Below are 24041 nucleotides of genomic sequence, written 5' to 3'. Positions count from 1 at the left end.
CCTTTATTTTATTTATTTATTTTTATGTGGTACTGAGGATTGAATCCAGTGCCTCATGTGTACTAGGCAAATGCTCTCTCTACCTCTGAGCCACAACCTCAGCCCGCCTTTGCCCAGTTATTTTTATTTTTATTTTTATTTATTTATTTTGTGTATGGTGTGTGTGTGTGTTAAGTTTTTTGAATTTAGTGTATATCCTGGAGATTAATGCTTTATCTGAGGTGCAGGTGGCAAAGATTTTTTCCCATTCCATCTACTCTCTCTTCACAGTTTTGATTGTTTCCTTTGCTGTGAAAAAGTTTTTGGTTTGATACCATCCCATTTACTGATTCTAGATTTCACTCCTCAAGCTTTAGGAGTCTTGCTAAGGAATTCAGTTCCTAAGCCCACATGATGGAAAGTGGGGTATACATTTTCTTCTAGCTGGCGCAGAGTTTCTGGTCTAACACCTAGGTCTGTGATTCACTTTTAGTTGAGTTTTTTGCAGGGTGAGAGATAGGGGTTAAATTTAATTTTGCTGCACATGGATTTCCAGTTTTCCCAGCACCATTTGTTAAAGAGGCTATCTTTTCTCCAATGTATGTTTTTGGTGCCTTTGTCTAGTATAAGATAACTGTATTTCTATGGGTTTTTCTCTGTTACACACACATTTTAGATCCTGTCTTACATATATACTCTTATATGAGAGTGCATAGATATAAATCTATATAACATGTGAGTGCAAAAAGACTTTAAAAATACCCCACACTTACAAAATATTCAAATAATGACACTCTCTACAGAGTAGTTTGATAGCTTGGAAAACCATATCAATCATTATGACTATTGCTACAACTCCAGCTTGTTAGAATTTCACACCCCTTGTAATTTTAGTGAAACCCGAGTTTAAGAAATAAAGTGAATAAATTAGGTAAGCAAACTTACTCTCTCTCTGGTGCATGTTGGTCAGAGGGTATGTAGTCATTAAAGAGAACAATGACTACTCATGGCTAAATAAACTGACCCTAATTACAAGTCCAACAGTATAACCAACTTCTTAAAATTATGTGATTGGAAATACTATCCAAGTAAAGGTAAGATAACTACCAGAGTTGTTTGAAGCTCTGACAGTCTGCTCTAATGCTAGATTCCTGTATCTATTTGACATTTCCACATGGATCATGGGCACAATCAAACCCTTGACTTTTCTGCCTCAAATAAGTTCCTCCCACAGTCTTTCTCAGTTCAGGAAATAGTAACACTTTGTATGAAAAATCCCGGGGTCATCCTGGGTTCATCTCTTTCCCTCATCTTTCTACATTCAATCAACCAGCAAATTGCATCATCCATATCTGCAAAATATATTCTAAAATTATATACTCTATGCCCCACAGAAGCTCCTGGTAGTTACATTTATGCCTTGCCTGAACTATTTACGTAAACAATTTCTTAACTTCTCTCCTTGCTTTCCCTCCTGGCTCCTTAGAATCTATTCTCTAAACAGGACACCAGAATAAAATTTTTGAAACTTAAATTGCATCATCCCATTGTCCTATGTACAACCCTTTGGTGACTGGTGACTTCTTTCACATAGAAATATATGATTCATATTCCTCCCTAAGAAAATGTTAAGTTAGAGAAACCCTTTAAATACCTTCTAAAACAGTAGGGATCAGCCTAGTACTCTTATCACATTTTGTAATATTCTTTCCACCATGATTCTTTAACCAGGCTGATTTTCTTTCATTTCCTCAACATATCAAGTTTGGTTTTCTTTGGGGACTTTTCCCTGGCTGGTCTCTTCTTCTGATCTCTTTCCCTGATTTTTACAGATCTGTTTTCTTCTCAAAACCAATGTTGTCTCTTTAGAGAATTCTTTTATGGTGGTCTATAAAAAGATAAGTCCACATCCTAACCCCTGGAGCCTGTGAATGCAACCTTACTTGGAACAAGGCTTTGTAGAAGTAATTAGGTATATTGAACTGACCCTAGATTACCCAGGAGTGTTTAAGCATCTGTATAAGGATACACAGAGGAGAATCACGCAGAGAGCAGGAGTCGTCTGTGTGACACTGAAGCAAAGACTGGAGTTATGTTGCTGCAAATCAAATCCCTTACTCCAGGAGAACCTGAAAGAGATGAGAAAAGTCTTCTCCTCAGAGCCTTGAGAGTGCACACAGCCCACTGGCTCCTTAATTTTGTACTTCTGGCCTTCAGAACCTTGAGAGAATACATTTGTGCTCTTCAAGCCACCATGGATGTCATGATTTGTTTTTCCAGCCCTAGGAAACTAACGAATTTTCCTGACCACCCTATCTAAAGGAGCCATGTAGTCATCATCGATTTTATTATCTTCACAGTACTCATCACTGACTATTTTTCTTGTTTCCTTGTTTGTTCGTTTTTCCCTCTCACTTACAAGGCAAACTCTAAGACAGCAGTTATAATTTGTTTGGTGCACCACCATTATCTTTATGGTCCACACCCATCCCTAGAACAAGAAGGAATGCAGTAAATATTCATTGAACAGATGCAAAAAATTCCTATACTATGTATGCTAAGTATCTCTAAGATTCCTTCTGACTTAAGATGTTCATGATTTCATTGTTTTGCTATTTCAAAATGGTTCTTTTGCCATAAAATTAGAGGCTATTGGTACAAAGAAGTTTCATATTGAAAGTGGGACTTTAAGAAGGTCAATATGGCAGGAACTTCTACGTTCTACGTGGATTGTGGAGAGGAGAAAATTTCACCACAAGGGAAATAATCTAGGTGAGAATGATGAGGGACTATAGAAGAGTAATTGCAGGAAGGACAAAGAAGATAAAAATATGAGAAATATGTATATATTTTTGATTATAAGGCAAAATCAAATTTTGACTAAATAAAATGAATGTATGCCACAGTGAATAATATTCTCATTTGCCAGTTTAGGGAAGTTTTTAAACCACCCATGGATTAAGGTGAGGATTTAACTTACAAACCACATCACAAACTTACAAATAATGTTTATATTCACCTAATAAATAAAATTTCATTTAAATCATTGTTTTGAATGACTGTTGATGAGTACATTTGAAGGTTGAATATATCAAGATGATAAAAAAATATTTTGGAGAACATTTCTATGACTCAATAAGCCACTTCAGCTCTTTTAGTTTAATAAATTCTAACTGAATAGCAGAGTATAAGTCATAATTTCTATGAAGAGTTCAATGCCTTTTAGAAGAGCAGTAGAAATTCAGCAAATTATCATTTACATTAAATTCATGAGGACCCAGATTATTTGGTAGAAGTGGATTTTCTTGTTAAAGTGGAAATTAAAAATTTGTCCAAAGGATATCCTTGGAAGACAGGTGGTACTGATTTTTATAATTATGAAAGATAAACTATGTAAATTATAAATACAGAAAAATGCTTTTTTTTTTTTTTTTTTTTTTTTTTGCGGTACTGGGGATTGAACCCAGGGCCTTGTGCTTACGAGGCAAACACTCTACAAACTGAGCTATATCCCCAGCCCAGAAAAATGCTTTTCTTTGTATGAATAGTCTCCATATGTAATGGAAATAAATCTCTGTTGAAATACTATTCCCAACATTTGATTCTACATATTAATCAAATTAATAATAAAAGCAAATTAAAGTTCTGAGATGAGACAGGAATGGATCAGTAATCATATTATTCAAAGAAAGACAACAGGCAAGAAAGTTCTCAGGTAGGAAGATAAATTGTCTGGTTTCATTATATAGTTAAAATACAGAAGGGGCTACACCAGCAGAAGTTTCAATTATGGAATATTTTTTAACCACTTACCCTTAGACATTTATGCTAGGAATTGCATACTTTACATAGAGGATTTTAGGACTATAAGGTTTTAAACTTAATTGTTGAAAGTCATATTGCATTTTTTCCCCCAAAGTGAACATAAAGTCTTTGCAGTTGATAAAATCAAAATGTTACAATATACTGTGAGCATGGTGGTGAATGCCTATAATCCCAGGGAGTCAGAGGCAGGAGGATCCCAAGTTTGAGGCCAGCCTCGGCAATTTAGCAAGGGGTCCCAAGAAACTTAGTAAGACCCTGTCTCAACATAAAAAATAAAAAGGGCTGGGTATGTGGCTTAGTGGTTAAGTGTTACTGGGTTCAATCCCTGGTGCCAAGTAAATAAATGAATGAATGAATAAATAAATAAATATAAAAATGTAAAGGGCAGGGCACCCCTGGGTTCAATCCTCAGTACTGCCAACAAACAAACAAAATTTTTTTCAAAAATTTTAGGATATATGAAAAAATCAGATGTTGTCAGGCTATTAGTGAAGAAGTAAATCTTATGAATGAATTAAGAAAACTTGGGACATATTGCAATGTTACATTTTTCTTCTAAAGGGAAGTTTGGAAGCTTCTAAGAGCAGATCATAAAATTTGGAACCAGATGGCTGGAGACCCGAGGAAGGCTGCAGATGCTTTGAACTGGTCCGTTGGAAGAATGTGCTGTGTTGTGAAAAGTTATGATCACTTAAAGGCATTTGGCTACAGAGTGAGAAGTCCTATGCTTGTATTTAACACTTGTCCATGAACTGGCATCTGAGAATAAACTTGAACTGAAGGAGGAAAAAGTGAGTAGTAGGGAGAATGGCATGCCAGATACAGATTGGAAAACTCATCCTACGCACACCCCCATAAAGGGATATGACTAAACTTACATGCTCTGCTTTCCAAAAAGTCCCAGTGTTTGGTCACACATGGCCTCACTTCTCTGTCCACCTTTGGTCATGGCTCAGTCATGGCTCACCTAAAATTAAAATCTATATCCTGACTCTCAGAATAGTCTGTGACTACAATGTTTATATTTTAGTACAAATCGAAGCTATGTAAAAACAGAAACAAAGTTAAGAAAGGCTATGTAGTTAGAAGACAGAACAGAATGGAGTTGATATATGGTGATAAATGATGATGTATGACTAGTGGTGGTTATTTTGAAGTTTTATTAAGCTTCACGTGCATTGTATATATGTTCTATCAATAAATTCCCTGACAAAAGGGTGACCAAACATTTTAATTTGCCAAGCATTAACACTGATAGTCCATAGCCAGGAAATATCTCAATTCCCAGCCAAACTGAGGGAATTAATCACTATTTCAGAATTTCCATCTCTTGCAATCAAAAGAACACTCACTAGAGCAAATCCCACTTCTACAAGGCAGATAAGAGCCATTAAATAAAGAAGTTGATAAAACTTCAAATGGTTAGACTAAATAATTACTCAGTAGTCATATAACTGTATAATCTCTTACCACCTTCCTCCAGTCCATACCCCATTTTTCAGTTTACAACCCAAAGTAACATATACATCTTTGCTTCCTTGAAGATATAGTGGAGAACTGGGACGATACTGCATATATAACAATCTATGTTTCAAGACATTCACAGCTGCACATGATCCTCTCCTTCAAGACAGTAATAAATGTAGAATACAAAGCTACATCATTTTTTTATCTTTTTTATTTTTTTAAATTTATTTTTATTGTAAACAAATGGGATACATGTTGTTTCTGTTTGTACATGGAGTAACAGCATACCATTTGCATATTCATACATTTACATAGAGTAATGATGTTTGATTAATTCTGTTATTTTTTCCTTCCCCCCCACCCCTCCCACCTCTCTTTTCCCTCTATACAGTCCCTCCTTCCTCCATTCTTGCCCCCCTCCCACCCCCCATTATGTGTCATCATCCGCTTATCAGTGAGATCATTCGTCTTTTGGATTTTTGAGATTGGCTTATCTCACTTAACATGATATTCTCCAAATTCATCCATTTGCCTACAAATGCCATAATTTTATTATTCTTTATAGCTGAGTAATATTCCATTGTCTATATATACCACAGTTTCTTTATCCATTCATCAATTGAAGGGCATCTAGGTTGGTTCCACAGTCTGGCTATTGCACAAAAATCAATTCACAATGGATCAAGGACCTTGAAATCAGACCAGAGACCCTGCATCTTATAGAAGAAAAAGTAGGTCCAAATCTTCACATTGTTGGCTTAGGATCAGACTTCCTTAACAGGACTCCCATAACACAAGAAATAAAAGCAAGAATCAATAACTGAGATAGATTCAAACTAAATAGCTTTCTCTCAGCAAAGGAAACTATCAGCAATGCAAAGAGAGAGCCTACAGAGTGGGACAATATCTTTGCCACTCATACTTCAGATAGAGCACTAATTTCCAGAATATATAAAGAACTCAAAAAACTCTACATGAAGAATACAAATAACCCAATCAACAAATGGGCTAAGGATATGAACAGACACTTCACAGAAGAAGATCTACAAGCAATCAACAAACATATGAAAAAATGTTCACCATCTTTAGTAATAAGAGAAATGCAAATCAAAACTACACTAAGATTCCATCTCACCCCAATTAGATTGGTGATTATCAAGAATACAAGCAACAATAGGTGTTGGCAAAGATGTGGGGAAAAAGGTACACTCATACATTACTGGTGGGGCTGCAAATTAGTGTAGCCACTCTGGAAAGCAGTGTGGAGATTCTTCAGAAAACTTGGAATGGACCTACCATTTGACCCAGCTATCCCACTCCTTGGCCTATACCCAAAGGACTTAAAATCAGCATACTACAGAGATACAGCCACATCAATGTTCATAGCTGCTCAATTCACAAAGCTACATCATTTAATAATAGAATATGTTGTGTAGCTTGTTTTAGATTTTAAGGTACTTTCAGAAAATTATCTCATTTAATCTTCCCAGCAACACCATGAAAGTTGTAGAGCCATCATGCCCAAGTGATGAATCAACTAAACTGTAGAGAGATTAATATGTCAAACACCTTATGTTAGTCAGCTTTCTGTTACTTCAACAAACACCTGAGATAATCAACTTATGAAGAAAAAAGGGTTATTTTTGCTCACAATTTTGGAAGTTTCAGTGCCTAGATTTTCCCCATTGCTTTTGGGCCTGTGAGAAGGCAGCACATCATGGTGGGAGCACCTGGCAGAGGAAGCTCATTCACCTTACGGTGGACATAAGAGAGAGACAGGAAGAGAACAGGACTGGAACCACATAATCATCTTCCAGGTCATATCACCTGGGACCTAAAACCTTCCACTAGGCCCATCTTCTAAAATTTCTACTACTTGTCAACAGTGCCAGGCTGAGAACTTCAGTCTTTAACACATGTGCCTTTGAGGGACATTCCAGTCCGTACTATAGCCACTATGCACTGCATTAGAGTTTCCGACTTCAGATCTGTGCTTCTTCTAATTTGCTCACATGTAAAATATTTTTTTTTTCAATTTCAATTCTCTTTGTAAAAACTTTCTAGCATCTACATCCAGAGTGGATTAACCAGTCCGCCATAGTTTATAATCAAAGTATTTGGATATTGGGAAAATGGTATGGAAAATCAGAGCAGAAATAAGGGGAAAAGAAGTAAATTAGAATGAGTTTAGTAAACATTATCATCACAGATGTCTTTGGATATCAGAGAATAGAGAATCACAGTGCACAAATATTTCTCAGGCAATCAAAGGCAAACCTAATTGATTTGCAGTGGAAAAAATGAAACCTAGGATAGGAGTGACCAAAAAATATAATATGACTTATCATAGAAAAGCAAAAAAAAGAAAACAAGAAATTACTTCAAGAAGGCTGTTGAAGGGAGATTTAAACTCAAACCACTGCTTGAAGAGACTCACAAATGAATGAAGCTGTCAGTAACCCTTTGTGGTCAGGGGACAAATGGCTCATTTTTTCTCTTCAGGGCCAGCACCAAAGTACAGACACACCCTGAGTCTGGTGAGCAGGACTGCCCCTCAGATTCTCAGCTGTCATTTCAGAGTGAGGCCTAATAGAAAACAGACTTAGGACCTTGAGTTCATGACTTGATGTCAGTTATGAAGAATACAAGAAAGGAAGGAAGATCTTATCTCTGAATGCTAATGTCAGGTTAGCACAAAATTGATTAGGACTAACCAAGATTATTTCCCCCCTCTTATAGGGGATGAACAAGAGTTCAAAAGGTAGAACAGAAATCATCCTATGTCCACATGAATGGCCTTGAAATGGGTGATGGGGGCAGAAATGGGAGTCTGATGTGACTTTGGTTGAAAATAAACATACTCTTGTTGTAACTTGTGAAATGGTGGAGGTGATCCTAACCTTGTTGAGGAGAGCACTCGGTTTGTGCTACCAATGTGACAGAAAGTAGCTCATCCACCCTGATCTCAAGACAGGTGAATGGGGCTGAATGTAGCAACTGCATTGGTGGACCTGCAACAGTGGAAGAGAAATAAGAGGAGACAGAAGTTAACAATGAACCAAAGACCAAAAAACATATGGAAGGAACATAGTTAAGTTTTGATTGTAACCTTGACTTTTCTTTTTCTTTTTTTTTTTTTTTTTTTTTTCATTCTAGTGATTGACTCCAGAAGGCTTTACCACTGAGCCAAATTGCTATTACTTTTTATTTTTTATTTTGAGGCAGGGTCTCATTAAGTTACTGAGTGTCTCACTAAATTGCTGAGGCTGACTTTGAACTTGTAATCTTCCTGCTTCATTCTCCCGATTCTCTGGAATTACAGTGTGCACCACTGTACTGGGTTATCACCTGAACTTTCATGTGAACCTTATATATCTTAGCCAGTGGAAGCAGTAGTTACCAAGAAACATGTATTTTTTTTTAAACAAATTTTTGAACTAGGGAAGAACAGAAGACAGATCAGAGATCAGAGATCAGAGATTGCAAACTTGCTATTTGTGCACGGAAACAGGGAAACAGATATGTCCTGGGGGGTCTAAAGTGTATTTAGAAAGTCAGAAAATATTGCTGCTCTGATTATTCCATGTAAAACATAAAAAATATAAAGTATAACTTCACTTAGAAATAAATCAGGTCTCAGTCAGGCACAATGTTGCATGTTTGTAATTCCAGCAACTCAGGAGGCTGAGGTAGGAGGATCAAAAGTCTAAGGCCAGCCTGAGTAATTTAGCAAGAACTTATCTCAAAATTTTAAATAAACAGAGAGAGAGAGAAAGTTAGGAGTTGGGGATATAGCTCAGTGGTGTAGTGCCCCTGGGTTCTTTCCCCAATGAATACTGTACCCCACTCCCCAAAATCAGATCTTACCTTATCTACATGAGTATTATAAGTGGGAGTACAGAAGTCCTCTTTTGTCAGGGTTTATCACAGAGCTCTGTGTCCAGTCCTGCTGGACAGATTTCTGTTTGTTCCATGTCCCTCCCTTCTTCACCTCTACAGTTTGTAGTCATATAGATCTGTTACAGTCTAGAAGGAAAGAAATGAAAATAGCGAACCAACTATGAAGGCAAATACTGTCTTTACATCTTCACTGAACACCTATTTTTTTTTTTCTTTTCTTTTTTAATTTTTATGCTGGGGAAACCATGCTAGGCAAGTGCTTTATTATTGAGCTACACCCCAGTTCTCAACACGTGTCATTTAAGTAAACACTGTATGCCAATTCTTCTGCTAGGGCCTGAGGATATAGACTTGAATGAGCTCATCTCTGCTCTCATGACGCTTATAATCAAAAGAGAAGGACAGGCATTGTGTAAATAATTTTAAGAGTGATTAGTATTATGCTGAAGAAATGACTTTGCTTGGGAATCTGAATTTCATGATTCAACCTGATAAGATGGGGCATCAGGGGAAATTCCTGAAAAAATGTAAACTGAGTCTCTAGATCTCCCAGGTCCCATAAGTTTGGTCCTGGACATGACTTAGTGTTTACAGTAGTTAGACTTTCTAAAATGGTTTGCACACTGGCATGCTGCATGATTGGAAGAGTTTGTCGGGGAAGTGGAATGGTGAATTCTCACTCAAAGTGTTAGTATTTTGGTCCTACCCCAGTGATGCTGCAGAATATATGGACACCCCACCATCCTTACACCCAAGAACAAGAACTCTGTTGGGCAAAATATAGAGGTCATAAAATTAATATGTGTCCACTAAAAAGTATCAGTTTAAAAAGGATTGTAATGACTAACAGATATGTGACAAGTTAGAAAGACCAAAACAATAAAAATAGAAAGAATTTAATTTTTTGTTGGAATGAAAAAAATGCATGGGTAGCATGCATTTTCAATCATAGTATTGATCAAAACAAAATCTAGAACAGAAATGCACCCTGGAAAAGGAAAAGGAATGCTATGTGGTTTTTACTGTCTTCATCAAAGACGTCTATAATTCAGTTTGACAGCATTTTGTGAGTAACATGGACACTTCACAAAGCTGTCATTTTCTTTAAGAAGAAAACAACAATTAGCAAGGTACCTTACATAAAGATATTAAGTACTGAAACTAATTAAAGCAATAAATCCTACAAGACTGATTTTTTTTTTTTAAACAAAGTTTTAGCTCAGTAATGAAAGCTTCCTAATACAGTTTTTATTTTTTTGGAAGAAAGAGGTGTGTTGAAGTGAGTGAACGTATGCATGAACCAGATTAAATATGCATGGCATGTATTCTGTACCCAAATGGCTGTAGATCCTTTTATATGATCTACTATGTAAGTAAAGGCATATTAGACTGGAAATTTAATTTCCTTTATATTATTTTTAATTGGTGCATTATAGTTATGTCTAGAAGTAGAATTCATTGTGGGATGTTCATAATGCACATGACATAGTTTAGCTAATACATTTCTGCTCTTCCTTCCCTTTCTCATCCCTCCTTTCTCCCCCTTGTTCCCCTTCCTCTACTCCACTGTTCTGCCTTTTATTTTTATGAGATATGCCCCCTCTTTAAAATTTCCTATTTCTGTCTAGTTTAGCAGTTTAATTTCTGATACTTTGTTCTGCTTTATAGAGATGAAGCTATAATTATGGATGAGGAGTCTTGCTTTGAAGGTGACAATAACTGTTATTTGGGGATTAGAATGCTAACATTTTAGATTTTTTTTAAACAAGTAAAAATTTAGAGATTTCTTTACCTGGAATGAGATAGTTTTATAATATTAAAATGATTATTATTTACAGACCAATCATTCTTGGTTATTTTGACCCTCTGTTTCTCCTCTCGGTCTACAAAGTGAAAAATGATAAGTGCAAAGTTCTTTTAAAATTTGGTGTTTTATCCAAAAATTCATTTAAAATTTGAAGCCAGGTTTTTCAAGATGGGGGACTAGGGGGCGGCTGCATTTCACGTTGCTCCAGGACGCAAGATTCAAAAGAGGAGATAGTGAGAGACTTGGGACCAACTCAAAGCTGCTGGGTGAGTCTCTCCCATTGGGGAGGCATCCTGGATGGGGCGGTAGCCCAGGAATGCAGGGTACTTTGTGAAGTAGAGTTGCCCGGCGAGATGCCCCTCCCCCCACTGGAGCGGTAAACACGGACAACTGGGATCATCGTAGAGGTGGCTTAGCACAGCGCTTGGACTCAGAGCAACCACTGGGGCTCCGGGCAGCTGCCTGAGGAAGAGCAGCGTGGTGAGCTGTATAGACCCAGAACGACCGCTTCTGAACACTTGGGGGTTGCCCGGAGGAATAGGAGAAGCGCGGTGGGTCGCTTGACCTAGGAGTGACTGCATCAGAGCCACAGGCGGTTGCCAGAGGAGGAGCAGCGTGGCGAGCTGTTTGAACTCAGAGTGAGCGCTCCTGAACACTGGTGGCCTGCCTGGAGGAGGAGCGCGGTGGGTCCCTTGGTCTAGGAGTGACTGCATCAGAGCCACAGGCAGTTGCCAGAGGAGGAGGCGAGTGGTGAGTTGATTGGACTAAAAGCGAGCGCTCCTGAACACCAGTGGCCTGCCTAGAGGAGGAGCGTGGTGGGTCACTTGGTTTCGGAGCCACCGCTCCTGAACACCCGGGGGGCTACCCCGAGGAGGAGGAGGAGGAACAGGGCGGGTCACTTGGACTTCGAGTGACTGCCTAGGGCTACAGGCGGTTGGCGGGAGGAGGAGACGCGAAGTGAATTGCTTGGGCTCCTAGTGACTGCGTCGGAAACCCGGCCGCTGTCCGGAGGAGGAGGTGTGTGGCGGGTCTCAGGGTCTTGGAGCTATTGTACGGGGCTCCAGGTGGCGTCGCAGAGGAGGGGCCGCATAGCCAGGCGATTAGGTGCAGAGCAGGGTCCCAGGAGCTAGGTGGCTTCTTGCTGGAAGAGCCGCACCTAGACATGCCTAGGGGCGGAGCGAAGTTTCCAGGATTGCGGGCAGCTTCTCTGAGGAGGGGCAGCCTAAGGAGACTCGCCTGCGAAGGGTGAGGCTCCCAGGCCCAGGAGGTAGGTCTGGGCCCCTGGGAACATTGCAGAGGAAGACAGCCCAGCCCAGGAGGTAGTTGTAGATTGAGGAAAACCTCTAGGAGGGGAACTGACCAGCGAGACCTCCCCACTGGGTGAGTCTTCCCTGCCGGGTGAGGTTTTCCCACAGGGACGGTAAAACCAGAGACACAGGCACAAACAGGACTTGCCTCAGCCTGCAGCCTCGTTCCCCATTGGATGACCATTGGTCAACAAGTAGAGGCACCTCTGCCCACTAGCAGGGAATATACGCCACCTGAGGATCACCACCCCTAGAGAGACAGCTTCTTCGTGGAGCTCCGCATTATCAACTTCCTCCAAGACTTCAGGCTACTGAAGGATAAAAGGGGATATACTAGCAATCTTCTGGGACATCATAAGTCGATAGAGGAAATCTGCAATATCTTAATGACCCACTGATTCCTGAACAATATGAGAAAACAAGGGAAGAAAATGCCCCAAACAAATCTAGATGTTACATCAATAAAATCCAACGACAGCATGGCAGAAGAAATGACAGAAAGGGAGTTCAGAATGTACATAATTAAAATGATTAGGGAAGCAAATGATGAGATGAAAGAGCAAATGCAGGCATTGAATGATCACACCAATCGACAGTTAACAGAGCAAATTCAGGAAGCAAAAGATCATTTCAATAAAGAGTTAGAGATATTGAAAAAAAAACAAACAGAAATCCTTGAAATGAAGGAAACAATAAACCAAATTAAGAACTCCATAGAAAGCATAACCAATAGGATAGAACACGTGGAAGACAGAACTTCAGATGTTGAAGACAAAATATTTAACCTCGAAAGCAAAGTTGAACAAACAGAGAAGATGGTAAGAAATCATGAACAGAATCTGCAAGAACTATGGGATATCATGAAAAGGCCAAATTTGAGAATTATTGGGATTGAGGAAGGCTTAGAGAAACAAACCAAAGCAATGAACAATCTATTTGAAGAAATAATATCAGAAAATTTCCCAAATCTGAAGAATGAAATGGAAAATCAAGTCCAAGAGGCTTATAGGACTCCAAATACACAAAATTACAACAGACCCACACCAAGGCACATTATAATGAAAATACCTAACATACAAAATAAAGACAGAATTTTAAAGGCTGTGAGAGAAAAGAACCAAATTACATTCAGGGGGAAACCAATACGGATATCAGCAGATTTTTCAATCCAGACCCTAAAAGCTAGAAGGGCCTGGAACAACATTTTTCAAGCCCTAAAAGAAAATGGATGCCAACCAAGAATCTTATACCCAGCAAAACTTACCTTCAAATTTGATGATGAGATAAAATCATTCCATGATAAACAAAAGCTAAAAGAATTTACAAAAAGAAAGCCAGCATTACAGAACACTCTGGGCAAAATATTTCATGAGGAAGAGATAAAAAACAAAGAAGCATATCAGCAAAGGGAGGAATTACCCTAAAGGAACTGTCAAATAAAGGAGGAACCAAGATGTGTCAAAAAATAAATAAATAAATAAATAAATTTTAAATATGAACCAAATGACCGGGAATACAAATCATATCTCAATAATAACCCTGAATGTTAATGGCCTGAATTCATCAATCAAAAGACATAGACTGGCAGATTGGATTAAAAAGAAAGACCCAACAATATGTTGCCTGCAAGAGACTCACCTCATAGAAAGAGATACCCATAGACTAAAGGTGAAAGGATGGGGAAAAACATACCATGCACATGGACTCAGCAAAAAAGCTGGAGTATCCATCCTCATTTCAGACAATGTGGACTTCAAGCCAAAGTTAGTCAGAAGGGATAAAGAAGGACATTTCATACTGCTTAAGGGAAGCATAAATCAGCAAGATATAACAATCATAAACATCTATGCCCCAAACAGTGGCTCATCCATGTATGTTAAACAAATCCTTCTCATTTTAGAAACCAAATAGACCATAACACAATAATACTAGGTGATTTTAACACGCCTCTCTCACCACTGGACAGATCTTCCAAACAAAAATTGAACAAAGAAACCATAGATCTCAATAACACAATCAATAATTTAGACTTAACAGACATTTATAGAATATACCATCCAACCAAGAGCGAATACACTTTCTTCTCAGCAGCACATGGATCCTTCTCTATAATAGACCATATATTATGCCACAAAGCTAATGTCAGCAAATACAAGAAGATAGAGACACTACCTTGTATTCTATCAGATCATAATGGATTGAAGTTAGAAATAAATGAAAGAGTAAAAAACAGAAACTACTCCAACACCTGGAGATTAAACAATATGCTATTATATGATGAATGGATAACAGAAGATATTAGGAAGGAAATTAAAAAATTCTTAGAGGTAAACGAGAACAAAGAAACATCATATCAAAATCTCTGGGACACTATGAAAGCAGTACTTAGAGGAAGATTTATTTCATAGAGCGCATTTAATAAAAGAAGTAAAACTCAACAAATAAACGACCTAACACAACAGCTCAAAGCCCTAGAAAAAGAAGAACAGACCAACACCAAAAGTAGTAGAAGACAGGAAATAGTTAAACTCAGAGCTGAAATCAACAAAATTGAAACAAAAGAAACAATACAAAAAATTGACAAAATAAATAGTTGGTTCTTCAAAAAACTAAACAAAATTGATAAACCTTTAGTCACACTAACAAAGAGAAGACAAGAGAAAACCCAAATCATTAAAATTCGGAATGAACAAGGAAATATCACTACAGACACGACTGAAATACAAAACATAATTAGAAGCTATTTTGAAAATCTATACTCCAACAAAACAGAAAACCTCGAAGACATCAACAGGTTTCTAGAGACATATGAATTGCCTAAACTGAACGAGGAGGACATACACAATTTAAATAGACCAATTTCAAGTAATGAAATAGAAGAAGTCATCAATAGCCTACCAACAAAGAAAAGTCCAGGACCAGATGGCTTCTCAGCCGAGTTCTACAAAACCTTTAAAGAAGAGCTCATTCCAATACTTCTCAAAGTATTCCATAAAATAGAAGAGGAGGGAACCCTCCCAAACTCATTCTATGAAGCCAATATTACCCTGATACCTAAACCAGACAGAGACACATCGAGGAAAGAAAATTTCAGACCAATATCCTTAATGAACATCGATGCAAAAATTCTCAACAAAATTTTAGCAAATCGCATACAAAAACATATTAGAAAGATAGTGCACCATGATCAAGTGGGTTTCATCCCAGGGATGCAAGGTTGGTTCAACATCAGGAAATCAATAAATGTCATTCACCATATCAATAGACTTAAAGTCAAGAATCACATGATTATTTCGATAGATGCAGAAAAAGCATTTGATAAAATACAGCATCCCTTCATGCTCAAAACGCTAGAAAAAATAGGGATAGTGGGAACATTCCTTAACATTGTAAAGGCCATCTACGCTAAGCCCATGGCTAATATCATTCTAAAAGGTGAAAAACTGAAATCATTCCCTCTAAAAACTGGAACAAGGCAGGGATGCCCTCTTTCACCACTTCTATTCAATATCGTCCTTGAAACTCTAGCCAGAGCAATTAGACAGACCAAAGAAATTAAAGGGATACGAATAGGAAAAGAAGAACTCAAACTATCCCTATTTGCTGATGATGATTGTATACTTAGAGGAACCAGGAAATTCCACCAGAAAACTTTTAGATCTCATAAGTGAATTCAGTAAAGTAGCGGGATATAAGATCAATGCACAAAAATCTAAGGCATTTTTATACATAAGCGATGAATCTTCAGAAAGAGAAATCAGGAAAACTACCCCATTCACAATAGCTTCAAAAAAAAATAAAATACTTGGGAATCAATCTCACAAAAGAGGTGAAAGACCTCTACAATGAGAACTACAGAACTCTAAAGAAAGAAATTAAAGAAAACCTTAGAAGATGGAAAGATCTCCCATGTTCTTGGATAGGAAGAATTAATATTGTCAAAATGGCCATACTACCAAAAGTGCTATACAGATTCAATGCAATTCCAATTAAAATCCCAATGATGTACCTTACAGAAATAGAGCAAGCAATTATGAAATTCATCTGGAAGAATAAAAAACCTAGAATAGCTAAAGCAATCCTTGGCAGAAAGAGTGAAGCAGGGGGTATCGCAATACCAGATCTTCAACTCTACTACAAAGCAATAGTAACAAAAATGGCATGGTATTGGTACCAAAATAGAAAGGTGGATCAATGGTACAGAATAGAGGACACAGACACAAACCCAAATAAATACAATTTTCTCATACTAGACAAAGGAGCCAAAAATATGCAATGGAGAAAAGATAGCCTCTTCAACAAATGGTGCTGGGAGAATTGGAAATCCATATGCAACAGAATGAAACTAAACCCATATCTCTCACTATGCACGAAACTAAACTCAAAATGGATTAAGGATCTCGGAATCAGACCAGAGACCTTGCATCTTATAGAAGAAAAAGTAGGTCCAGAGCTTCAACATGTTGGCTTAGGACCAGACTTCCTCAACAGGACTCCCATAGCACAAGAAATAAAAGCAAGAATTAATAACTGGGATAGATTCAAACGAAAAAGCTTTCTCTCAGCAAAGGAAACTATCAGCAATGCGAAGAAAGAGCCTACAGAGTGGGAGAAAATCTTTGCCAATCATACTTCAGATAGAGCGCTAATCTCCAGAATCTATAAAGAACTCAAAAAACTCTACACCAAGAATGTAAATAATCCAATCGACAAATGGGCTAAGGAAATGAGTAGACACTTCACAGAAGAAGATCTACAAGCAATCAACAAACATATGGAAAAATGTTCAACATCTCTAGTAATAAGAGAAATGCAAATCAAAACCACCCTAAGATTCCATCTCACCCCAATTAGAATGGTGATTATCAAGAATACAAGCAACAACAGGTGTTGGCGAGGATGTGGGGAAAAAGGTACACTCATACATTGCTGGTGGGGCTGCAAATTAGTGCAGCCACTCTGGAAAGCAGTGTGGAGACTCCTTAGAAAACTTGGAATAGAACCACCATTTGACCCAGCTATCCCACTCCTTGGCCTATACCCAAAGGACTTAAAATCAGCATATTACAGAGATACAGCCACATCAATGTTCATAGCTGCTCAGTTCACAATAGCCAGATTGTGTAACCAACCTAGATGTCCTTCAATTGATGAATGGATAAAGAAAATGTGGTATATATATACAATGGAATATTATTCAGCCATAAAGAATGATAAAATCATGGCATTTGCAGGCAAATGGATGAAACTGGAGAATATCATGCTAAGTGAGATAAGCCAATCTCAAAAAAGCAATGGACAAATGATATCGCTAATAAGTGGATGATGACACATAATGGGGGGTGGGAGGGGTTAGTGTTAGGGTTAGAGTTAGGTTTAGGGAGGGGGGCAAGAACGGAGGAAGGAAGGACTGTATAGAGGGAAAAGAGGGGTGGGAGGGGTGGGGGGGAAGGGAAAAAAATAACAGAATGAATCAAACAACATTACCCTATGTAAATTTATGATTACACAAATGGTATGCCTTTATGCCATGTACAAACAGAGAAACATCATGTATCCCATTTGTTTACAATAAAAAAAAATTTTGAAGCCATTATTTTATAGGATATGTTTAATACACATTTTAAAAACGAGAGTTGAGATCGCTTGAGTTCTCTTCCTTAACAGTAAGGTGGGAGTTCCTTTGCCCCATTCCCCATTTGGCAGTTCAGGGAAAACCATAGTACTCTTCCCAGAATGACGCCCATATGACACTTAGCACAGTGCCAAGGACATTATTTAATAACTGTTAGCATTTTGCTAATCTAATAAAGTATGTAATTTTAATAAATTTCGTTAGTGGTTTATTTCAAATAAAAAGCATGCTCAAAACGAATTTCTCTCTGGTTCTGTACTTCTTTCCTGTGACTATTTAGCAAGAATTTCTATTTAGTGTTTACAGAGAGGTAAAATAGTATGTTATCAATTTACTTCAATTACTATTTGTTATTACACTTCAGGTATAATTAATTGGTACAAGTTTCAATTATGCTGGAAAGCTATTGTATGATCTAGTTCAGAAAGACACTCATAAGTTTCCTTGGTCTTTATTTTATCAAAGTTAAAACATTCCTTTTATTTTTATCATGTCAATAAACATCCCTGGGAGCCACAACCAACATTTCTTGAAGAGGTAAGTTGTAGTTCAAATGAAGCATTAATATAATTCCCCAAATTATCATATTTGTTATTTTCTATTATTTTGATTTTGCTTTATTTTTATTTCTATTTCTTTACCTATCTATCCATGTATAGATATAATCATACATCTATATACATCCTTTCTAGGAATAAACAGATCACATTTACCATATTCATCTAACAAAATATGGAAAGATGTGTAAATGGTATCTGTTATTCTGGCCCACCTTAAACAGCAAACTTGACTCTTCAATGAAACTTGGAAGGACCTGCTAAAAGAAGCTCAAGGATGTCTTACAAGCCACAGTGGTAACATTAACTAGGGGAAGTAAAGAATTTATATTTCAGTTGAAACTCTGAAGAAAATTTTTAGGTAGAAAGAAGAAGGTATAATTATGTGGTTTGGAATTTGGCCAGGGTACTGGAATTCATACCTCTTCACTTTCAAGATGTGTCACAGACTCTTTAATTACCCAGAGTGGATCAGGACCTCTGTGTTCTGTCTCATCAAAAAGACAACATACTTTACTACACATTTGCCTGATGCAATTTAAAATTTTACCAAGCAGTATGCAGAAATGGTATCTCTCTTATTAAAATATTTTGTGTTTTGCTCTTTTGTTTTGAAATCCTGAAAAACGTAAGTGACAAGGTGTGGACATTCTTTCATGGATAACTGCAGGTGTCCATGGGGTTCTCAGGCAAGGCATTAGACCACTACCTGCCGGGGTCAGACTGTCTGGACTTGACATTGGCCACAGAGCTCACTAACTGTAAAATAGTGCATATGTCAGTTAATGTCACCCTTAACATGAATTTAGTTTCCTAGTTCATAATACAATTACATTATATAAATAACATGCAAAAAGTTTTTAACCTCATACCTGAAACCCAGCAAATGTCCATGGATGTGAACATGATGATTACTATTTCTAGGGCCTTCTCTAGGCCTTAAACCTGGCACACTGTAGGGAGTGCTGTGAGCAGAAGTGGCAAGAATCCAGCTGAGATAGAAACTTCAGATCTGTCTGTGAAGAACTTTGTACATCAGGCTAATAAAGTTTAGACTGTTAGGAACTATCGAAAGCTTTTAGTCAGGGGAATGATGAGATGACATTTGTATTTTAGAAGGAGAACTCTGGTTACAGAGCAGAGGAAAGATTTGGGAGCAGAGAGGCTGGATATAGTCTCAAACATATTGCAAACTTGTCTGTCTCCTCAAAGAGAGCATAAACTTAACTTAATCTCAGTTATGAATTGTCCTGCAATACTTTGATGCCCTCTTTCTTCTTTGAGAGACTAATAGAGTTTTTTGTCCTTATATATAAAATGACCCTAAACTTCTGTTGTTTTTTTCTGTATCCCTTCCCCCAAGGCAAGCTGTCTTAGTTGCTTGCTTCTGAATTTCAGCATGCTTATTTCTTGTACTATTCCCACTTATTATTTTTGACTTCTAAGTGTTGTCAGCAGAGGATTCAGGGAGCCAAACATGTTAGTACTATGTCTAAAACAAGAATAAATAGACCTTCAGTTTCTTCTTTCTTTAACTAATATAAATAAGGTTTCAACACAGAAATATCTCCACTTACCAAGGTTCACCTTGTAAATTTTCATAGAAATAATATAAAACAAAGTATTGATGGGGCAAGGTACCACAACCCTGATCATTAATAATAGTGTATAAACAATCATTTGAAAACTCTCACTGGGACCTAGGAAAAATGAAAGAAGGCCACTCACATTTCTACAAGTTGAGGCCCTGCTCTGAGGCAGAGGGACTAAGGATTGCCTTTGTCCTGCTCTGAGCCACATTATTCTTCACTATAAACCATTTCCTTTCTAGCAATGGCTCTTTATTCCTATATACAGAGTAGAAACAGAAAAGAACATTTATTTTTCATATTAGTCACTTCTTTATGGCAAAACAACATGATTGCTGAAAATATGCATATTATGTTGGAGGATAGCATGGAAGAATTGTCAAATGGAAATACTAGAAAATCAAATCACTGCATAACTGAACTAATGTGTAATGCAGATTCTAGTGCAGGGAATTAACTTTAATAATGTTCCTAATAAGGAAAATAGGCTAGAAATGGAGTGGTCAAGCCAAAGGCAAGAACTAGGTACTGATGGTAAAGGTGTAACTCAAGAATTGAGATGAAAAGTCCAGATGCATGATTAAGGTCACAGACAAGAACACAGGGAAATGCACAAATGGGGCAGATGAACATACACATCTAGAATGGTCAGAGTGAAGGGAAGCAGACAAGAGAAACAAAGACACAAACACTGGTAGTCAGATGTCCCAGGGAATTCTAAGTTAACCTAGAGAAAAATATAGGCTATAGGACTGAAGAAGTAGTTAAAGCACTTCAGAGAACAAATCTGAGGTGTTAGATCTAGAAGGATCCCCTAAGTGAGACCAGTTTCTGCATCATTTGCAAGATCTCTCTGAGCTTTCTTGTATGGCAGGAACCAGTGAAAGGATGACCCACTTAGACGCCCTCTGTGGGTATTGCTGGCATAATTTACTATGGAGGTCAGAGTAGGAGGTAGGAGGGGCAGTTCCTTCTGTCATCAGTCTTGATGCTGAGAGGATAAGCCATGGAGGACTGACTATAGAGGAGAAGTATACTAGAATGGTCAGGGGAGGTGGTCCCAGGGTTGGAATGTAGCAAGAAACCCTGAGCATTTGGGAGAGGTGCTAAAAATTTTGCAAAAGAGGGATGCCATGTATCAAAGTCAATTACACTTCACAATTTTGCCTAAATTCTACCCCTGATTCTAGAACTATTTCAACTGTGTCATTAAACCCACCATTTTTCCAGTTTCAACAATGGATTTTATTTGCTGATCCTCAAAAAGTAAAACTTAGAAAATAGCAACCCACTGCAAGAATATTCTATAATAAAACATTCTCATCCATTCATTCTTCACAAAATTTGTCCTCATACACATATACCATCATAGAGCAGACTGACATATGCAAATGCACTGGGGAAGGCATGTGGTGTTCAGGTACACATCCCTGGCAGGCAAAGGAAGTTTTTTCTATAGTTCTCCTTCTTTTGACAGAAATTTACTGCAATTATTTTTAAACAGCAAAATATCTAAAGATCCCTTTCCTTGTCTTCCCACTTCAATACTAGAAAAGAACAGAATTGAAAACTACCTTCCCCCAGCTGTGATCAGAAAAACAGAATATTAAGGAATGTCAGGTTACTTTAAGTTCCTGGGTCATATAGTTCTATATTTACAGAGGAAGTTGAGCTTCAAGTTCTAGGGTTCCTCAAACGAGTAACAGGAAAAAGGATCCGATTAGGACAGCTACCAAAAATGATGATCATCCTACAATGAAGTGAAACTAGCTTCCTCAACCATCAACCAATACTACTTTGCAGATCACAACTCTGCAGAGATCCATCAAGATTTGAGTCTCAAATGTAGAATATATTCCAGAGAGTCAGACAGGGTAGTGCTGAGAAGTATGAATATAGAAAGTTGGTGAAGGCACAGAGTAAAGAATCCCAAGAAAGCTCTAGTGCCATTCTCATTTAATAAGCCAGTGGTATTGCCACCCATGACCTAGGTGGTGATCACTCCAGGATGTTTTTACGGAACTGCTGCAGGAAAACACAGTTGGCAACTGGCATCCTCTGGCTCACTGTGCTCAGAGTGCAGCCACAGCCCAACTTCCCTGAAAGTCTCAAGGCTGAGGAATGTAGCAAAGGTATTTCTTGCCAGATGGGAGTTCTTTGGTGAAGACTCCTTTAGGGAAGTTTTTTTGACTTCCTTTGCAGAGATGGTTGGAAGGACCATCACACTGTCTCTGTCCTTCCAATCAGCTGGGGTGGCAACCTTCTTTTCCCCTATCAACTGGAGATAGGTAACTACTCTGAGAACCTCATCAAACATTCTTCTGGACAAATCTGGTGTCAGCTTTGCAGATTTGCCAAGCTCTGTGCAGACAGGGGTGAAGTCCAGTGGGTAAAAGAAGAGAATGCCTCATGAGTCTCTCAGAGAGTCATGGAAACACATGCAGCTGATTGTGGAATTGACTTTGAAATTGGAAGCTTTGTCCCCAAGAAGGAACTCTCCTGACGAGGATGAGGAGGCAACAAGCCCTCCATTTTTAAAATCTCTAATAAAGGAGTCTAACCCCAAGCACTGTAGATCTCCTCAAAAGACATCTTCAAAGTCTCAGTGATGAATGTAAACATTATCAATAATAAAAATTGGGCAGTGTTCTATAAAAGTCTAGAACTGGAAGTGGATATTTGATGTTTCCAACAATTTTAGAGTGGTTTCTAACAAGTCATACACTAGTATACCGTAAAATAAATCCAAAATCTGTTACCATTAAAAAAACTGCTTGCCTTGAGTAGATGACTTTACTTTCAAATATGAAATTATTTTAAAAATTATATATATGTACACATGTATAGTTCAAACTCTTCAAAAGGATCCTCAAAGGAGAAGAAGTATTGTTTAAGTACATTATACAATAATTCATATATAGTTCTTATATATATCAGAATTATGTATATTTCATATATACTTATACATATATAAATACATATGTATTTCATCCATACAATTTAAACTTTTATATTTTGGAGTCTACAGTATTCAATATAATAAGTATAGCTAGTTACAGAAATGTGATTATAGATGAGAAACACAAATGAATAACAGTACTTGATTCTTTCATTGAAATCATTCAGTATAACTTAATGGAAGTTATGCCCAATATTTAAAAATGCTTTGTCCTGATGACAAAGTATTCCTATATATAAAACCAACCTTCCTCCTACTGAAACTCCCTCTCTTTCCCTTCTCTTCTCTTTCTTTCTCCTCTTCCCCTCTTCCCTCCTCCCTCCCCTTTCTAATACCACTTGAAATGTTTTTATTCAGCATAGAACCAATGGAACAAATAGATAAAAATGATTCATTCTACAATTATATTTTGTATGCCTACAATGTGAGATGCCATAACAGGTGCAGACACAACTGTGGTCTAGATGCAGAGCTCACCACCATTATTTGTAAGGTGGCATGGACCTAGACAAGGAGAGAGATGAGCTTGGGGGTGAGATTTCCCCAGGGGAGAAGTGACATCTAAGTGGAGACCCTTTGTGTCAGGATGGGGGGAGGGACAGAGGGATTGAAAGTAGAGGGAATATGTATAAATAAATGGGCATATGTATAAATGCCCAAGAGCAAGGAAGACATGGGAATGCTAGAGAAGGTAGGAGGTAGGTGGGGCCACGGTGCTCTGTACTGGCACAGCGGTGAGAGAAGAAGTAAGATTTTCTAATAGATTCTAGCATTTGCCTTTCCTTCTAAGAAAAGTGAAAATAGAAAAGCTCATGAGTACATATATTTAAATATGTTCAGATTACCTATACAGATTCCTCCTAACCTGCTTTTAAGTGCATCCTTGTGAAAACCAAGATTAGTTTAGTTGAAGGACATGAGTAAAGTAAGTATGTGGTTTACAAGCAAAAAGCAATATAAGCCACAATTTTTTTTCTTTTGTTTTTATATCATTGGCTGAAATAATACTCAAATTT

The 24041-nt window shown here is 37.7% G+C and overlaps 1 non-coding gene across 1 annotated transcript; it reads right to left on the bottom strand.

Moving 5' to 3' along the window:
- Positions 1–3421: 3421 nt before the first annotated feature.
- Positions 3422–3495, bottom strand: Trnat-cgu (transfer RNA threonine (anticodon CGU)). The gene has a single exon. It is a non-coding gene; the product is annotated as a tRNA-Thr (tRNA).
- Between the last annotated feature and the right edge of the window lie 20546 nt (positions 3496–24041).

The sequence above is a fragment of the Sciurus carolinensis genome, chromosome 5 (genome assembly GCF_902686445.1).
Source record: "Sciurus carolinensis chromosome 5, mSciCar1.2, whole genome shotgun sequence".
NCBI classification, from domain to species: Eukaryota; Metazoa; Chordata; class Mammalia; order Rodentia; family Sciuridae; genus Sciurus; species Sciurus carolinensis.
Note: the sequence above shows the minus strand (reverse complement) of the source record. Positions and strands in the feature narration are given on the sequence as shown.